Source organism: Puma concolor, chromosome E3 (genome assembly GCF_028749965.1).
Source record: "Puma concolor isolate L17-30 chromosome E3, mPumCon1.1.hap2, whole genome shotgun sequence".
Taxonomy (NCBI): Eukaryota; Metazoa; Chordata; class Mammalia; order Carnivora; family Felidae; genus Puma; species Puma concolor.
In genome coordinates this window covers 22,396,002-22,416,019 of record NC_141682.1, presented here as the reverse complement: position 1 = coordinate 22,416,019, position 20,018 = coordinate 22,396,002, and the positions used below count along the sequence as shown (strand labels likewise).

At 44.4% G+C, this 20,018-nt stretch overlaps 1 long non-coding RNA gene across 3 annotated transcripts in view; it reads left to right on the top strand.

The window, feature by feature from the left end:
• LOC147573051 (uncharacterized) overlaps nt 1-20,018 on the top strand; it is a 133,815-nt gene that overhangs the window by 25,004 nt on the left and 88,793 nt on the right. For all 3 annotated transcript variants that reach the window (XR_015245626.1, XR_015245628.1, XR_015245627.1), the window contains exons 2-3: nt 17,402-17,465; nt 19,193-19,505. This is a non-coding gene — a long non-coding RNA (uncharacterized LOC147573051). The remainder of the gene's footprint in view (nt 1-17,401; nt 17,466-19,192; nt 19,506-20,018) is intronic.

The following is a 20,018-nucleotide window of genomic DNA, read 5'->3' as shown; positions in this document are numbered from 1 at the left end:
CTCTGGATTCCTGGAATCAGATTTCAACTCCCACCAGTGATGTCTGAGGGCTGTGTCCCCCACCTCTTTTCAGTGCTTGTGATTTTCTGACTTTTGCATATGAAACTAATCTGATGGGTGTAAAGTGTTATGCATATAGATTTGGTGGCAGGGTGTGGGCAACAGCACTTTGAAAAAGCCCTTCAGGCAAATTATTGAGTAGCCAGGGTCTAGAGCCACTGATCTATATACTGAAATTACCCATTTTCACTTAGTTGTCCGTCGGCAATTTCGGACTTAGTATGTCCAACACTGAAAGCTTGATTTCCCACCTCCTCCCCTCTGCTTACCCATTTCTCCTGGGATCTTACCATCTTGGCAAACAGCATGCATCATTGTTCTTCCAACTGGTCAAGCCACTGATTGACCCACTTGCTCTGTCCATTTTTTTTCCCCCAATCCATCAGTCAGTCCTGCCAACTCTCCTTCTAAAATCCATCCATACCTTGCCCTTTATTGCCACCACCCTAGCCAAAGTCACCACCACGTTCTCTTCCCGGGATATTTACCACAGTGGTCTCCAACCCAGTTTTTTGTCTGTTTGTGTTTCTTTTTTGCCTTTGTTTTTACTCCTCTCCAGAGCATTCTGTACAGAATGAGCTTTCAAAAATGTGAACCAGATCATTTTATCCCCCTTCAATTGTTTCCCGAGTGTGAAATACTTTATTGTGTCTCTTCGGGGTCCTGTGGGGTTTGGCTTCTACTTACCTCTCCAGACTTCTTCCTTTGGTCATTCTTCTGTCTTGCTCACTTTGCTCCAGCTGCTTTGCCCTTCTGGTAATTCTTGGAACACTCCAAGCTCAGCCCCTGCGTCTGAGACCCTGCCACATCTTTTCCTTTGATCATCCTTACTTCAGTCTTTTTAGACTTCATACTTACCACATCTCAGCATGTCACCTTGCCTGAGAGCCTCTCTCTGACTGTCCTGGCCTAGAATCAGTCTCCTATATTCTTTATTATAGAACTGTTGTTCCTTTATTTATTATTTTGTTGCTTGAAGACTTTTTGTATTCTCCTTCAACTAGATTATAAACTCCATGAGGGCAGGGACCATGGTTGTGTTGCCAGATTTAGCAAAACAGACAACACAAAAGACCAGACAGGAATTATGTCAAACTTTATCACTTTGGGGAGAACTGACATCTTGACTATCTCAAGTCTTCAAATTCATGTACATGGCATGTCTCTCTGTGTATGTAGATCTTTGATTTTCTTTCTTTCTTTTTTTTAATGTTTGCTTATTTATTTTGAGAGAGAGAGAAAGAGAGTACCAGCGGTGGGAGGGGCAGAGAAAGAGGAGAGAGAGAATCCCAAGCAGGACCCGCTTGAGCATGGGAACCTAGGTTCCCTGGGCTCACATCTGTGAGATCGTGACCTGAGCCAAAATCAAGAGTTGGACGCTTAAGCAGCTGAGCCACCCAGGCACCCCTTAGATCTTTGATTTTGTAAGTTTTCAGCTTTATGTAATTTCTGAACATGTTTTTTTATATTTAGATTTGTACCTGTATCATTTTTTGAGCAATTATAAATGGTGTTATATTTTAAATTTTGGCTTCCATGTGCTCATTGATAGTACATAGAAATACAGTTGAATTTTGTATATTTGTCTTGTATTCTGTTAACTGGCTGAATTCATTTATTAGTTCTAGTTGTTTTTTTGTGGATTCCTTGGGATTTTCTGTGTAGAACATCATGTCATCTGCAAATATAGACCATTTTATTTCTTTGTTTTTAATAGTGTTATTTATTTGAGAGAGACAGAGACAGAGTGGGGGGAGGGACAGAGGGGGGGGGGGAGAGAGAATCCCAAGCAAGCTCCATGCTGCCAGCACAGAGCCCGATGTGGGGCTCAAACTCACGAAACCGCGAGATCATGACTTGAGCTGAAACCAAGAGTCGGTCACTTAACTGACTGACTCGCCAGGTGCCCCTGTTTCTTTTTGGATTAGTATATTCCTAATTTTATTTTCTTACCTTATTGCACTGGCTAGAACTTCCAGCACTATGTTGAACAGCAGTGGTGAACAGTAGCCTTGTTCTTGACTAGCTCATTTGTTTAAACACAAACCTGCAATGTTCCATGGAGAGACCAAGCATAGGTGTCAATGTTAATCTCGCAGCCAAACCAGGCCTCACAAGATACCACCTGTGTGATCTTAGAAGAGCAGCTTTTGCCTTCCCCATATTCCCTCATCCCCAAAGTTGAGATACTTGTGCCTTGGCTTTGTTAGAGGGCACACAGGATGCAGAGGTTGGGAGCTAGGTTCCCTGGGCTCGGATCCCAGCACCACCACCACTCCCAGCTGTGTGATCTCAGGCAAGTTTCTTACTCTCTGTGCATCTGTTTCCTCCTCTGTGAAGGGAGGAAAATAAGATTAACCACGTCATAAAGTTGTGGCAAAGACGGACTAAGCTGATAAGTATAAAGTGCTTAATACCCTGCACCCAGGAAGAGCCAGGGAAGTGTTTGTTCTTGTTGTGAGGTTCGAATGAGGTTTGAACGTGTGTCAAATGCTTGGCGCAGGGCAGATGCTCAGTAAAGCTTTTTCTGACACTAAGTCTCATGCTAACTAAAAATAACTAAACAGCCCTGAAGGGCTTGTAATGAGAAGAAACAACCTCCTTCCTCTTCTCTGGAGGCAACCATTTTTACCTTTTTGAGCTATTTTCTAAATAATGAGCTCCTTTACCTGTTCCTTGATGTATCAACTTTAGATATTATCTGTTTACATCCTGAAATAATGGTTGAGGGTTTAGCTCTCTTATACTCCCTATCTCCCATCCTTTTAATATAACGCTATCGCTGTTTATAATTCGATCACTAGCCAATACTGTTCACCGAAGAGCCAAAAGGTGTGTTGTGATTATATTTCTTTTCCTGAAAAATTTTCCTATTGCCCTTCTTTTTTTTTTCTTTCATTTGTACTACTTGCCTTTCTCATACACATCATTTTTTCAGGTGCTCAATCCTATCAGTTACTCTATCAGATTCACTTTTTTTCTCCCCTGGTGACTTCCATGTCTTATATTATTTTCTGTTACTGTCATGACGGTCACAAAAAAATGAGTCTTTTTCCCTTTCACCTCCAGCCTAATATCACCCCCCAGTCCCCACTGGCCGTCGTTACCTGCCTGCGTCTCTCTTTGTTCCTTTCCTTTTCTGTCCATTCTTCTGGTCATCTCACTTCTCTTTCCCGGCCATGTTCCTTCTTGGTCCATCCATGTGGTCTTCTCAACAGTCCACTCATAGTAGTAGTATTATTACTCTGTCAGTCAACTTTTGGCTCATTATAAATCAGCATTTTGAAGTGTTCTCATTTACATAGGGCACCCCAAAGATAACTTGATCCACAGCAAAAAGGGCAATTGTGCTAATGCATATGTGATTGAGGCAGAGCCCTTGCAGGGAGTAGCTAGCTAAGGGCAGCTGATTATAATGAAAGGTTTAAGTAAGGCAGAAATGCTTCAGACATGACAAGAACACGGGCTGAAAGACCCGATGATCTATTTCAGCAGAAAAATATCCATCAAAAGAGAAACCTCTCCTAAAGGAGTGCCCAGCCAAGGTGTGGGTCTTAGAAGAGCTGGATCCATATTTTAGGAGCAACAACCCACTCTGTTGACAGGTCGTAAGTCAAGAAACAAGTTTAATAAAGAATTCATTGAAAAACACTATTTCAACACCAGGCTGTAAAGGTGGCCCCAGAAGAGTAGGACTTAGGGTTTTTGAACATATTACTGGTTGATATCAGATGTTGAACTTAGAAAGGCTACTTCCCTAAGATTTATAGAGCAGTGTCCAAGCATCATGACCTTGGACCTACCCCAGAGGCCCATGCATTATCTAAAGGAATCCATTCGGACCAACTCGGTACCTATCTGGCTTTCGCTGGGCGTTCTCTGCTCGTTAATTCCTGTTGTGTACGAACTCGAATTAACTCTAGACAATGGCTCTCACACTTTCCCCACCTAACTTCCGTATGACCGTTCAAACAACCGGATGGTGTGGAAACCAACTTGACGTACATTTCATATATTAAAAATAAAAAATAAAAAAAATAAAACAACCGGATGGTGGTCCCTGGAGCCCATGCTGCTTCATGGATTTAGGCTTCCACTTCACCTTCTCTTGGTGTCCTAGTCATTAGTTAGGATTTTACCGCCCTCGTTCATCTTCGACCCGTCCCGTGGCCTATGCAGCTTGAACGGGCACTGCTTCTCCAGCTCCTGTTTTATTAAACCAACTGCCGATGCCGGTTCCTTGTCTGGTGTCTGAGTTGGGTCCACCCCAGGCCTTCTTTCCCCCGACCGATCCCCGCTTTCCCTGATACCTAGAAGAGGGCGTCTGGCAAGTCCTCTCATTCAACCTCCCTGCGTGGCATAATAATTTCTCTTCTCTCAGAGGTGTGACCTAAGGGTCATACTCCAAGGCCACGCCCATTATGAAACTACAGTGCGGGGCAAGGGAGGGGGAGACTCTATGTAGAAGAAGCACACCCACCAGCTTCGGAAATGCTCTTTGTTTCCACCTCACCTCAATCTCATGAACTGTTGAACTTAGTTGCCCTTTCTCTCCTTCTCAATCATCCTGCCAAATAGTAGCGGAGATGAGATGACCCTGGACGGTGGGGAGGGCTGGGTATTGAAATCAGCTTGTTGGGTGCTGTAGCAGAAGCGGGGGGAGTGGAACAGAGAGGTCACAGCCGATGCATTCACCGGGGTGAGTTTTGTCCTCAGTCAGCACTCATCCTCTCTACGCTTTATGCAGTCTTTTTTGACTCCCCCAGCTCACTGGGGCCGCACACATACCTGCGTCAGCCCTGAAAGGAGCCTTCTGAGGAAAAAGAAGCCCCTGAGGAAGGTTTTCCCCGGCCAGGTTCCCCCGAGACTTCTGCCATCATTGCTGCCACCATCTATTCTTCCTTCTGGTGACAGAATGCGTTATTCTCCCTGGGGAAACACTCCTTTCCCGGCACTAAGCCTGTGTTCCAGGTAGCCTATGACCCAGGTGTGCTTAATCCGGGTTCCAGTCCCTCTGGCTGTCGTGTTCACTTAGGGATGGCACGTGACCCAAACTCATCCAATCACTTGTGATCACTCCTCCTGTCCGAAGAGTATCCTCTTTCCGGGTTCCAGTCCCTCTGGCTGTCGTGTTCACTTAGGGATGGCACGTGACCCAAACTCATCCAATCACTTGTGATCACTCCTCCTGTCGGAAGAGTATCCTCTTTCCGTTAAGGTTGTTGGGAGGATAAAACCTAAACCCCAAACTGACGTCAGCCGTCATGCTTTGATGAAGGGTCAACGTGCTTGATAAAGCAGCCCACATACAGGAAAGCAGAGTCAGTCAGAGATGGGAAGAAATGAGGGGCGCCTGGGTGGCGCAGTCGGTTAAGCGTCCGACTTCGGCCAGGTCACGATCTCGCGGTCCGTGAGTTCGAGCCCCGCGTCGGGCTCTGGGCTGATGGCTCAGAGCCTGGAGCCTGCTTCCGATTCTGTGTCTCCCTCTCTCTCTGCCCCTCCCCCGTTCATGCTCTGTCTCTCTCTGTCCCAAAAATAAATAAACGTTGAAAAAAAAATTAAAAAAAAAAAAAGAGATGGGAAGAAATGAAACTGAACTGGGTAGCCGTCATTTGAGCCCCTGGATCCAGTCGTGCCTGAAGCTGTATTTGCCACCCCTTGACTTTACAGCCATTTGAGCCATCAGTAGTCCCTCCTTAATTTTTTAAAAATTGATTGAATACTTTTATTATTGTTATTGTTATTATTATATATATATATATATATATATATTTTTTTTTACGTAAGTCAGTTTGAGTTTCTGTTAATTGCAACGCAAAGAATTCTGACTAGTACAACCGGTTATTTTATTGAAACTCCTGTACTCGGAGGAACATGTTTGCCAAGTTTTACGGTGCATTTTCAGATATTTGTTTCCCCAAAGTTCTGTCATGATGTTTTGGGATTTCTCCTCTTTTCTTTATACTCTTCCCCTCAAGGATTCTTTCTGTCTCAGCGTTGGAACTATGATAGGTCACCCATGCTCCTCAGTGTCAGCAACCTATTTGGGAGTCAGAAACATACTTCACTCACATTTTCCAAAAGCAGTTGTCTTTTAGGTGGAAGAATTCACGACGTACAACTGGAAAGATACGGAGGTTTCCCATCTTATAATATCGCAGTCCTCAGCTTGTGAACGGGTGTACATTTTAGCAGGGAAACAACAGAAGGTGCTTAGGCTCCCAGGCCAGCCCACAAGACCAAATTCACCCCGTAGCGTAGGTGAACAATAGTGCTATCCCTGATTATCCCATAGGATCAGTCACCACTGATGGGGTTATATGGGGATAGTTCATTCAACATTCTACCCGGAGAGAGAGTAAAATCTGTTTCCCACCTGTATTCCTACCATCTCTCACCCCCGACTGCCGGATACCTCGGCAAGGCTTCTACTAAAATTCTGGGACCTACCATTTCAGCGGGGTCCCCTGCAACTACCATTTATATGAAGAGACTCTTTGGTCTAACCCAGATCATCTTCACTGGCTTGCAAAATTCAATATATACAGAATTGAACTCACTCCTTCCTCCCCAAACTGTCACTCATATTCCCTAACGTGGTGGGGCAGCTACTGGCCCAGTTGCTGAGGATAGAACCCAAGGAGTCATTTAAGACACACATCCCCTCTTAGTTACTTGCTATCGTCAACCAGTCGCTGTGTCCTACACGTTCTCACCTCAGATGCTCATTACTCCGTTCCTTTTTCTCCACCCCTCTAGTCACCTTCGTCATTAGGCCTTCGTAAGTTCTCATTGGGGGCTTTCGCCTCGGAAATGGTCTTGCTGCTTTTTCTGGGCTCCCTTAGTCTCAGTTGCACGCTTCGGCCCGGGAGAGTGTTCTTCAATAGGAGTCTGGTCAGATTGTGGCCTGCTGACATCCTCCGTGGCCCCTCACAGGATTTAGGCTTAGGTTCACTGGCCTTGTCTCAGCACACAGGACTCCATGTGATCTGGTTCTGGACAACTTCCCTTTTGCTTTAGCCATTTGGGGAGTGGCCACATTCATTCTTTCCATAAACATTTTTCCAGTGCCAGGGACTGTCCTTTCTTGGCACTGGGAATACAGCGGTGAACAGAAACAAAATCCCTGACCTCATGGAGCTCATTTTTTTAAAAAATATTTTATTTATTTTTGAGAGAAAGAGAGCAGGCGTGAGCAGGGTACGGGGAGGGGCAGAGAGAGAGGGAGACCCAGAATCCGAGCTGTCAGCACAGAGCCCGATGCAGGGCTCGAACCCATAGTCTGTGAAATCATGACCTGAGCTTAACCGAGTGAGCTACCCAGGCGCCCGGCATGGGGCTTCATTTTAATTGGGGATGGTGTGTGTCAGAGGCAGTAAGTACGATGGAGAGAAAGCAAGAAAGGAGTAGAAAGTGACAGGTGAGGGCGGCATAATTTTAAAGAGGGCCCTCAAGGAATAGCTCAGTGAGGAGGCAGTGCTTGAACCTTGACTTGAAGAAGGTGAGGGAGCAAGCCATGTGGATGTCTAGTGGAAGATGCTGTAAGTGCAAGGGCCCTGGGGTGATTTCAAGGATCGGTAAGAAGACTAGCATAGCTGGAACAGAACGGGAGAGTGAGAGGGAGTGGGTTCAGGCGGATCACATTGGGTCTCGTAGACCCTTCATTGTAGCTACTTTGTTATCCTGAGTGAGATGGAAAACCACTGGATTGCCCTGATCCTAAGAGCAATGTGCTCTGAACTTATGTCTTAAAAATGAATGATTTGTTCCCTAGAATGTGTCACAACTCCTCCTCCATCCTGACTGTGATTGACATTGTTCTCCCTGCTGGCAATAGCCCTCCTCACGTCTTCATTTCTCTGAGTCACCTCTTCATCGGGACCTTCCCTTACCCTGCAGGTCGACGTAGGTGCATCTCTCGGTCCTCATAGCCCCGTCATTATACGTGTTTACGGATTGAGGAAGTGAATGAGTAAAGGTGCAAATCTGGTGGAAAGTGAAGAGTGCCACGGATGCCAGGGGGAGGCAGAGAAGCAGACGCTCCTCTTAATAACTAACATTTCCCGAGCTCGCTATCTGCCGAGCGTTACGCTAAGTGCGTCCCACGGATCGTGTCGTTTAGTGCTCTTCTGCTATTGATGCTGTTTCGAAACCCATTTCACAAGGAGGAGACTGATCACGGAGAGGTGAAGTGACTTATCTCAGGTCCTATACCCGGCAAGGGATGGAGATGGGACTTGAACCAGGCAGTCAGGGTCCAGTGGGACTTCATACCCGGATAAGGGGAAGTAATTCATTTCCCCGTGGGCTTGCTTTCTGGAAGATCGCTGAGCCACATAAAAACTACAGAAAGCGGGTCTGGACAACCGAACTGCTACAAAAGTCCAGGACAGGCAGTATATCCAGCTTATTCTGGGTGGCACCTTGTTGCTTCTCTGAGACAGCGTCTGCACAAGTCAAGGTAGAAAGAAGTGTTCTCACCGGAGGCAGTGGGAGAACTAGGTGGAGCCTTTAAGAGCAGGGCTTTGTGTCAGGTAGACCTGGGGGTGGCTTCAGCCCCCCCCCCAGTTGTCACCTGTGGGACTTGGGGAAGTAGCTAAGATACCCTGGCCTCAGCTCCCTCATCTGTAGAATGGGAATGTGATTATTTGTACGATTACATTCGATGAGTCTGATAAAGATCCTCCCGTCCCCAGCTCATGGCTCTTCGTGTGTTTTCTCCAGTTCTCCTGTCTCACAGCAAGACGGCCAGCAGACCCAGCCCTAGCAGCCAGCCTGCCCCATCTTTTTTTTTTTTAATTTTTTTAAATGTCTATTTATTTTTGAAGGAGAGAGAGACAGAGTGTGAGTGGGGGAGGGGCAGAGAGCGAGGGAGACAGAGAATCGGAAGCAGGCTCCGGGCTCCGAGCCGTCAGCACAGAGCCCGATGCAGGGTTCGATCCTACAACCCTGGGATCGTGACCCGAGCGGAAGTCAAGAGCCAGACGCTCAACCGACTGAGCCACCCAGGTGCCTCTTCTAAACTATCGTTTTAATGGAAAGAAAGGAGTATCTACTGGGGGTTCACGCAGAACGTCACAAAAACGTAGAGAGGTGGCCTTGGGATGACGGAGGCACGGTGACGTTATGTGATGTGCTCCTACTCACATACGGGATTGAGGCAGAGCTAAGCCGGGGTCCTGGAGTTGTCTGACCCTGGGACCAAATCGTTTCCTGCCTGCCCAGTGGCATCAGATAGAGGAGGCTCCTGCTGGACCGATGAGCGAGGCTGCCCCAGGGGCTAACGCTGTCAGACAAGTACTTTGATTAGCTTCTCCAGTGGCCAGTGATACAAACCCACTATCAACTGGCTTACGTTAAGAAAAAAAATGTCCTAGAAGGGACACTGGGATGTTTGACATAAGAAAAAACGAACAGTTAGAATCTGGGCAGGCTGCAAGCAGGATCTGTCGAGTCATTGAGATGCCACAGAGCTGTCTCTTGTCTCGTTCCCAGGTCACATATTCCCACCTCTATTTGCTGGTCGGTATGTATGCTTCGTACTTTTTCAAGAGACTGGCTCTGTCTGCTTTTACAATCCCGGCGGACCCTGAACTCCCAAGTTACAGGTCTAGCATCCAAACAGCTTCCCATATTCCCTAGTGTCTATCCCTAATATCCTCAGCTCCAAAGAGAGAAGAGATCTGTCCCAAGCTGAACCTGTGTCCACACTGACCCACTGAACTATGCTGCGAACCAGGGCCAAGTAGGCAAGTCAATTTGACTGAAGTCCAAAAGGGAAAAGGTAGTTCTCAGAGAAGAGGGTGGGTCAGGGGCTCTTGGGTCAGTTATGCTAGAAAAAAGTTCTAAGTAAAATAAATGACAATGAACTGATCATGAATTCGAACACCTAAAATATTTTTTTAAAAGCAAAATTTTAAGGAATATGAACACCTTTATATGATTTAGCATTTTTCTTTATACAGGTAAGCTGCTCGTAATGAAATTGAATCTAACCCTAATTGTACTACTAGGACTCAAAAGAAGGATACGTTTCTAAACCTGAAATTCTACAAGATTGCAATCAGCTCCTGTGGTTTGAACTTGAGAGAGTCTACAAAGTCAATAGTCTTTACAGGGGACTGTCATCCTAGTTCCCGAAAAGCCTCTGATACCTCCTTTCATTTCTTTCACTTCTAAATTTTCTGTTTTTTTTTTTTTTTTTTTTTTTTTTTTTACTGTTTATTTATTTTTGAGACAGAGAGAGAGAGAGAGGGAGACACAGAGCACAAGTTGGGGAGGGCAGAGAGAGAGGGAGACACGGAATCTGAAGCAGGCTCCAGGCTCTGAGCTGTCAGCACAGAGCCCATCCCAGGGGCTCGAACTCACGAACTGCAAGATCAGACCTGCTTCCTAATTTTCTAATTACCCTTAGTACCCATAGCCTCCTGCCTTCTCTGAGACTTCTTTCCAAGAAGAAGTGATTCCTCACTAATCAAGTTTCCTTTTTCAGCAGATCGGCCTAAGCCGGAAAAGGAAGAGAGGCATGTTTCCGTAATCTCGATGCCTTTCTTCCTAAAACTCCACTGCCTCTACTCAACACCAAGTATTTATTTATTATTTATTATTTTATTTATTTTTATTTATTATTGAGCACCTGTGAGGTGCCATGACTTGCAACGGAGGCAGGTTCTAGTGGCTGCTGTTTTATTATCTTGCTGCCCTGATAACAGATCTTCTTAAAGGACAGAGTCGCATTTTCTCAGGCTTTCTAGAGAACATACTAAAAATTAGCTGGGGCGCCTGGGTGGTTCAGTCGGTTAAGCGTCTGACTCTTGGTTTTCGGCTCTTGGTTTTCGGCTCAGGTCATGATCTCGTGGTTTCATGAGTTTGAGCCCCGAGTGGAGCTCTGCAGCACAGAACCTGCTTGGGATTCTCTCTCTCTCTCTCTCTGTTCCCCGTCGCCCCCCTCACCTGCACTGTTTCTGTCTCTCTCAAAATAAATAAATACATTTAAAAAATATTTAAGCTAGGTTATACATGGATATCTCCAAATAGGGATCTGGAAAATTCAAAATGAGTTGAAGATTTAATACAGGTTGCTTCCCCCCCACCCCCTTTTAAAGCATATACCAGAATTTCTTCAGCTTACATGTTTTCAGTACTCTTGGACTGACGACATGGTTTATACAGCAGGTTATGAGTCCGAAAGTATGTTGTTCCCTCTCGTAAGCTAACTTGTAATTGAACCTTAGCTGAAGTGTGTACCAAACTAACACTTCCTGTTAAGGATGTTGAAAAGTAGTAACGCATTCTTTGATTGAGCCAGCTGAGACGGTTTTGGGGGGAGAGACGGCTGGGGTCTGAGATGCGCCCGCTTCCTGTTTGTGTGTTTGATCCCGGAGCAAAGGCCAGCCTTCAGGACAGCTGCTGGAGCACCCCAATCCACGTTTGTTCTCGAGTTTCTTTTGGTCAGGAGACGAACACCATGAACTCTCCCAGTCTCCTTGCTGAGAGGGGAAGGATGCTGCAAAACCTGGCTTGTTGCCAAACCTCCTGGAAATGTCTATTTACCGTGCTTTGCAGAGAGATGTCGATGATTGAATAATGATGCTTGAGTTCTTGACTGCAGCCTGTGGGGGATGCCTCTCTCGTTTGCCACCTGAAAAGCTGCAATTACCAAAATTGCTTATAATGCCTCTCTTTTAGGAGTTCCTATTAGGAACCCCTTCAGGAAAATTCGTGCATGCATTCATTCATTTCTGTCTCCTCATGGCCCGTTTGAGCAAACCTGTTCTACCGAAGCACAACGACCCTGCCTACCAGAAAAGACAACTCATAAATTTGGATGGCTAAGACGAGCTGATCACCTGGGATGAACCCAGTGGCATGCTGGGAGATGTTTGACAGACAGCTTGCTAAAAAAAAAAATTAAAAGCTCTGATTTGTAGTGTTTGCCGATGTCCCTGGTGTAAATACGGTCTCCGTGGCTGAGTTCGAGCCACCAATGTGATGCCACTTGAAGGCGGATCTGGTGGGAAGTTGTGTGCCATGGCCCCCGTGGGTCCTGTGAGCTGGCTGTGTGTGTGCTACACCCAGATGTTCACACCCCTGCTGCTGATCTTCTTTTCCTCCTCCCCTCCCCTCCCCCCTCCTTCTTTTCTGACCTCTTAACCCCAGCATTTGCTTTCTTCTCCCTTCCTTGTTCCTGGTTTGAACTCTTAACCTGTTCTGCAGCCCTGACTCAGTTCTCACCTCTGGCTCCTTTGGATTTCTTGTGTGTGATGTTCTCTTTCCAGCCCGTGGGGCTCTCCCTCCTCCTGCCCGGCTGCTGCTTTGGCACTTGCCATTTCAGGACTCGTGGACAGAAACTCCTTACCAAAGGCTCCATTCTGGGAAGCCAAGTCCCTGCTCTCATTCCCAAGGCAGACAGGCTGCGGCTCCCACAACACAAGCTGGGGGTGGTGGCGAGGGCAACATTCACAACGGACAGCACGGCCATTATCAAGCGAGGGGACTGCGTCAAGGGCACGCCCAAATTCGGATCTCCACCCTGCTGCTTCTTCTTGTATTATCCTGGGCATGGCACTCATCTTGCCGTTTCTGGCTTCTCATCTTTAGCACAGAGGGCCTCATTGGGCTAGTCCTTGATGGAACAGATTTATATTTATAAAGTGCTTAGAATAGCGCCAATCACCCAGTATGTGTCGTGCAAATGGTTGTTAAATAAATGAGACCCATTCCACAAATATTTACTGGGTACCTAGTTTGGGCCAAGTGCATGTAGGAGGGATCGTGGGCACTTTGGAGACCGAAACGGTTTCTTCTCTTCGCTGTTCCCAGTGTAGCTCAGGGAGGGGACGTAACGTGTATACACAAATTGCTTTGATGGAAAGAAGAGAGAAAAATAACAATTATTGAGAATTATGTGGTAGATACTGTGATAGGGACTTAATGTCCATTATTTTACTTAATATAATTTGGTTATTATGTAAGAGATATCATCTTTATAACATTTACATTAAAAAATTGTTAGAAAGACCATGGGGCCCCTGGGTGGCTCAGTCGGTTAAGTGCCCACTTCAGCTCAGGTCACGATCTCACAGTTCGTGGGTTTGAGCCCCCCCGTCAGGCTCTGTGCTGACAGCTCAGAGCCTGAAGCCTGCTTCAGATTCTGGGTCTCCCTCTCTCTCTACTCCTCCCCTGCTCACGCTCTGTCTCTCTCTGTCTCTCAAAAATGAGTAAATGTTAAAATATTTTTAAAAATGATTAGAAAGACCAAACATTTAAAATCATTTGCCTGCATCTTTTTCATGGATTATCAACAGTTCCTTTTGATTATACAGTTTTCTTTTTTTTTTTTTTTTTCCTGATGGGGCATTCATGTTTTTAAATGAATTTTTCCTTTTATTATGGATATTTCAAACATACACAAGATAGACGCAATGATATAACGAACTCCTAGGTACCTGTCATCCAACCTCAATCACTATCAACCGATGGATGGTAATTGTTTTGATTTGTTCATATCCCTGCTCACTTCCCCCCATCTAAGTCATGAAAAAGGGAAATTCCAGACATCCTATCATTCCACCGGCACCGTTCTCATCTTACAGGTGAGCAAAGGGAAGCTTAGAGACTTCAGATGATTTGGTGAAGGTGACGCAGCTAATAAGTGGCAAAGCCGGGACCCAAACCTCGGTCTGGTTTACTCCAAAGCTTTTAACTGGAATGCTAAAATTGCAGAGAGGCTACAAGAGCTCAAGGGAGGGAAGAAAATGGGAGTTTAGAAGGGAATCCGAGACGGCTTTGCAAAGAAATGGCACTTTAGGCCATAAAGTGGAGGTAGAGACTTTGAAGAGAAATGAAGAGCTTACATTAAGGCACAGAGGAAAGCGATTGTGCGTTGAGCAGTGGGTTTGAAGAGTATTATTATTTAATGCGTGGCAAGCAGGTTAACTTGATCAGAATCCTCCAAGGGGAGGGCCTTGTTTAAAATGCTGACTGCTGGGACCCCACCTTGAGGGAGGGACTGACTGTGGTTTGAGGCGTCCGGATCTATTTTTAAGAAGCTTCCCTGGAGTGTCTGATGTGCTCTGCAGTTTGAGGACCACATGGCCGCATTAGGCGCATTAGGCAGGACCAGCAGGACTCTGGAGATAATCACTCAGCAATTTGGCTTTTGTTTTCCACTGTCTGTTCAGATCCATCCCATAGCCCTGAGGGAAATCCCAGAGAAGCCCCACGAAGTTCCAGGTCATTGTTAATCAGGTCTCCACTCATCTCAAGCCAAAGAAAAGTTTTATTTCAGCAAATACATCCCATGCAATACTTCAAATTCAGCCGAAAGATTTTTGCAAGGAGAGTGAAAGCCTAGGCCATGCTTGGGCTGGCAGTCTACATTGGGGAAGCAGAAAGCAGGGATCTTTTTCTCCCCCTGGTTCAGACTTCTCCTCTTGTCCCACCCATCAGATTGCTTCCAAATTTTCCAGGGCAGCAGTGGAACGAGGGAGAGTGTCAGGTATAGAAAAAAAATGCTTTCTTTTACTTTAGCACTGCTCTCTGGAGAGTCAACTATTTTGGTTTTGCAGATTCCTAAATTGGTCTTCGTATGTGTTTGTCCTGTTATTCAGCTTTGATGCCGAGTTTTTAATTTTAGCAAGCCATTATTTAAATTTCCAAGAGTTCTGCTTATTTTTATGGTTGGCAGCCTAATTTTGATTTAAGAATGTGACATCGACTTAAATAGCTCTTAGTACATTCATTAACTATACTTACGTCCGAGTTCTCTTTGGATTCCCGTGTTAACTTTACTTCATTTGGTGTTAGTTTCTCTTTTACTCAGCCTCCTACCTCTCTTTCATGCTGTTTGCCTCAACTGTTTGATTGTCTGGATTGATCAGTGTGGGTCTTCCAGTGCAACTGAAAATCACTGGCTCAGGCAGTGAAAGTGGATTATGATCACAGGGGATTTGTCGTGGGAATACATAAGGACAACTGAGTTTTCCTGAAAGAATGCAGAAGATGCTTGCATTGTGGGCAAGGGGACTCCTTATCTATTGGGCCATCTGGAAGCGCCTGGAGGCACTGATTTGCTTCTCGCTCAAGCCCTCATCCTTCCTCATGGGATCCACCTGTGGCAGACCCCCTACTGCATAAGGAGGAATGTTCTTTTACCCGGAGAATCAATAATGCAAGGATGATTCAATATTAGGTTATCTAAATTACCATGTTAATAAATCAAGGGAGAAAAACCATACAGTTTAGACAAATGCAAAAACACATTTAGTAAATTTCAAAGTCCAATGCTGATATTAAACATTTGGTTACATTACAAAAATGGACATGTACCCAACACGACAAAATATGTAAAATTCACGCACCTTTATACACATAGCAAAAAAAGTCGTTTTTCTTCACAGTAAAACATGAAAGGGAAGGGAAAAAAAAATGACACCTACAGTCACCACTATTAATATCTTTTTAGTATATAGGTGATAAATGTTATATATAAAATTTAAAAATAACAGAAACATACAGTGGAAATTGAAAGTCCCTCCTCCCATCATATCATGCTCAGGAAATAACCGATATGAGTATTTTGATGACTTTTCCCCAAATTTTACTGTCTTTAGCAAATACTAAGACTCATAATGTTTTTCAGATGGATTACAAAATAGGGTCAAAGAAGCAGCCAACGCACTTAGACAGGAGTGTAGAGTAGCATGATAGTTTCAATTCAGGACACGAAGCTGTTGTTGTTTTTAAATTCAAATCTATTTTTTTTGAAGTTTTTGTTTTAACTCCAGTTAGTTAACATACAGTATGACCTTCGTCTCAGGTGTACTGTTTAGAGATTCAACACGGTCATACACTGGGTGTTCATCACAGCAGGTGCACTCCTTAATCCCTAGCATCGGTTTCACCCATCTCCCCACCCACCTCCCTTCTCAGAACCGTCAGTTTGTTCTCTATAGTTAACATTCTGTTTCTCTCTCTCTCTCTCTCTCTCTCTCTCACTCTCTCTCTTACCACCCCCCCCCCCCGGCCAACGTTGTTATTTACAGATGTTTCAATTATTTATTGATGTGTAACAAACCACACCAAGACTCTGTGGCTTAAGATAACAACCCTTTTATATGCTCAAGATTCTGCCAGCTGGAGTGGTTCTTTCTCCTCTCTCTTTCCATGTGGTCCCTCCAGCAGGGGAACCAGACTTCTTACAGGGTAGATCCAGACTCACAAAAGCACAACAGTAGAACCTTCTAGGCCTCCTTAATTCTTGGCACAGTGGAGTGCCATCTCCACTGCAGTCCATTGATTAAAAGGAAGTCACAGGCCCAGTGCAGAATCAATGGCAAGGGACTACACAAGGATGTGAATACCAAGAGGCGTGGTTTGTCGGGACCACAGTTTAACAGACTGCCACCGCAGATGATACGCTTTTGGTTATAGACAACCCAAAAGAATCAACTGGAAGGTAATTAGTAAGAATAGGAGAGCTCAGTGAAATGACCGGCAACAGAGCAGTTAACAACAATGATACACCTGGGGGGGCCCCCGAGTGGCTCAGTCAGTTGGGCGTCCGATTTCAGCTCAGGTCATGATCTCACGGTCCCTGAGTTTGAGCCCCGCGTCGGGCTCTGTGCTGACAGCTCAGAGCCTGGAGCCTGCTTCCGATTCTGTGTCTCCCTCTCTCTCTGCCCCTCCCCCACTCACACTCTGTCTCACTCTCTCTCTCGAAAATAAATACACATTTAAAAAAAATTTTTTAAAAGCAATTATATACCTAAGCAATGTTGCAAAGTTTAATAAAATCAGAGATAGTATTTACCATGAAAAGTTTACCATAGTTATTTTTCATGAACATTTATTTAGCCACTACCACATAATGAGTATTATGCCAGGCTCTGGCGATATAGAGGGACACAGAATAGACACAGATTTAACCCTCATGAAACTTACAGTCTAGAGAATTGGACATACATTAAACAAAGTCACAGAGGTAGGAGAGAACTGGTGCATTAGTTAGCTATTGCTGTGATGAATGCTGTGTAACAAATAGCTCCCGGGTCTTAGTGGCCTAAAAAAATAAATATCTATTGTTCTGCTCAAGAGTGTCTATCGCTGGTGAATGCTAGTTTTGCATACAGGGTGGGCTCAGGTCTGTTCCACTCATGTCTCCATGTGAGACCAGCAGCTAATTAGAGTGCTCTCCTGCCAGATGACAGAAATCCAAGCCAAACTGTGCCTGCCCATTTAAAGCCTCTGTTTGCACTGTTTACTTACATTGTGTTGGCTAAAGCAAATCACATGGCCGATTCCAATAGCAATGAGACTAAGATGTCTAATTCTATTACAGGGAGGAAGTGAAGAAATAGACATCGTGACCTAATCAACCACCATCAGTAATTTCAAAAACCGAGGTAAGTCCACTGGGGCTTGGGTGTCATGAATGAGGACAGTGGTGGGATATTTAAGGTTGAAGTGATTGATGGTACAGGCCAGATCATTTACAGCCCTGTTGGCCTTGCTAAGGACGTTGAATTGCATCTAAGTGTAATGCGAGGCCACTGGGGCTTTCAAGCATGAGAGTGATTTGGTCAATTTACCTTTTAAAAAAAATGCTGCTGTGTAAAGAATGGAAGAAGAAGAGAGAACATAAAATAGTTATCACGTTATTGTAATGAGTTAAGATGGTGGCTTAGCGTGGACAAGGAGACTGATAGTGTAGATGAGGAGAGGTCAAGGCGTTGAGATATGGTATCCTTAGATTTGGTCAGGAGTTGGACGTGAGGTCGAAGGAGAAGTCAGGAATGACTCAGGTGCTGGACAACGGCACCAGGTGAATACAGGTGCCCCAATAGCACCGGGGAGGATCTGGCAAAGGAACAGAATGTGACGAGGTAGATTAAAAGTTCAGTTTTGGAAATACTGAATTCCATATTCTTGTGAGACAATAGCCATAAATATCTAGGGATAAACTTAACAAGCATTGTGAAGGATCTATATGAATAAAACTATAAACCTCTATTGAGAGCCATAAAAGAAGATTTGAATCAATGGAGTGTCAAACCTTGCACTTGAATAGGAAGACTCAAAATTGTAGAGATGTCAATTTTCACTAGATAAATCTATAAATTCAATGCAATTTCAATCAAAATTTCAATAGCGTTTTTTTTTTTTTTTTCAGAACTGGTAGTGATTACCAGGGACATTCTCTAGAAGAAGAGTAATGAGAAGTAACCTTCTCCATTATATATTAAAATACATTATCAAACAACAGAATTTATAACAACAGAACATAGACCGAGGGGGTGCACTGATAGCTCGATGGCATGGAATAAAGTGTGGAAATACGGATCCAGGAACGGATGAGGATTTAGTATGTTACCAGGATAGCATATCCAGGTGGTGAGAGAGGAGACTCTTCAGTAAGTGGCTTAAAGGCAACTGGATAGCTGTTTGGACAGAAAAAGAGACAAGGCAGCATTCATGAAGCTCTACTTTTCTCTTTTTCTCTGCTGTGTACTATTCTATTTCAGTATAGCATGGGTTAGTAAGTTATATTCCTATCGATGTGCTTTTAGGCTCTTCCTTTTTGTTATAAACAATAACGTGAAGAGATAATTCTTATATAGCATCTTGGGACAAATGTGTGAATTGTTCTCTAGTGCAGATGCAGAGATGTGAAATTGCTGGTTCAGAATGCATGTACTTTTTTTTTTTTTTTTAATGTATGTTCTCGGGTTGGAGCCCCCAACCCGGGGCTTGAACTCAAGACCCTGAGATCAAGACCTGAGCTGAGATCAAGAGTTGGACACTTAACCGACTGAGTCACCCAGGCATGCCTACTCCCCCCCAACTCCTTACTATTATTATTATTTAAGCTTAATTTTTTTAATGTTTATTTATTTTTGTGAGAGAGAAAGAGTGCAAGCGGGGAGGGGGGCAGAGAGAGAGGGAGACACAGAATCCAAAGCAGGCTCCAGGCTCTGAGCTGTCAGCACAGAGCCCGACGCGGGGCTGAACTCACAGACCGTGAGATCGTGACCTGAGCTGAAGTTGGACACTTAACCGACTGAGCCACCCAGGTGCTCTGTTATTATTATTTTTTATTAAGGACTGCTTCGTTTCCATTTTGAAATCCCAGACGAACTCCAGCAACAGGGGACAAGAAAACAGGCATGAAATAAGCTCAAATAAAATGGATGGATCAAGTTAATAAAAATAAAAGCAGAAATAAATGAAACAAACAAAGAACAATAGTTGAGATGATCAATAAAACCCAAAGCTGGAGTTTCTGAAAGAATGATACGCACATACCAACTTCCTGCACGTATGATGAAGGCAAAGAGAGAAGACACACGTGATATGATGCAGGACGAGAGGGCACGGACACAGAGGAGATTCTTAAAATTAGGAGACTTCTTCGTGCAGCATCCTAGCTGAAGTCAGAGAGTGAGGTAAGAACCGCAAATAAGGAAAGTTGCCGGAGAAATTCTTTCGTAAGCTGGGCTGATGTTGGAGGTAGATATGCTCTTGCAAAAATCTAACGATTTTTCTTCGGCTTTGAATCCCATCGTTATTTTTTTGGTTCATGGCCGACTTATATGAAAAATGTCTTTAAACTATTGAATTACCCTCAGAGCGAGATGCTCAAAGGTAGAAACGGACTGACTGCGTGGATAGCAGTCACGTCTTGCTCGTGTGAGGCATAACTTCTTTAACTGGAATAACAAGAGGAATTATCCACGTGGTTTAAATTGTTAGGCTCCCTTTTCCCTTCTTTTCTTTAAAAAGATTTTTTAAAAGATGTAATAGAGCATACATAGCAAATTCACGTAATAAATGTATGAATGATATGATTCAGCCATATAACTTCATGCCAATCCATTTGAAAACCTAGATAAAATGGACACAAATGTCAAGGAAATTATAAGTTACCAAAAATTGGTCCAAGAAAGCCAATAGAAAAC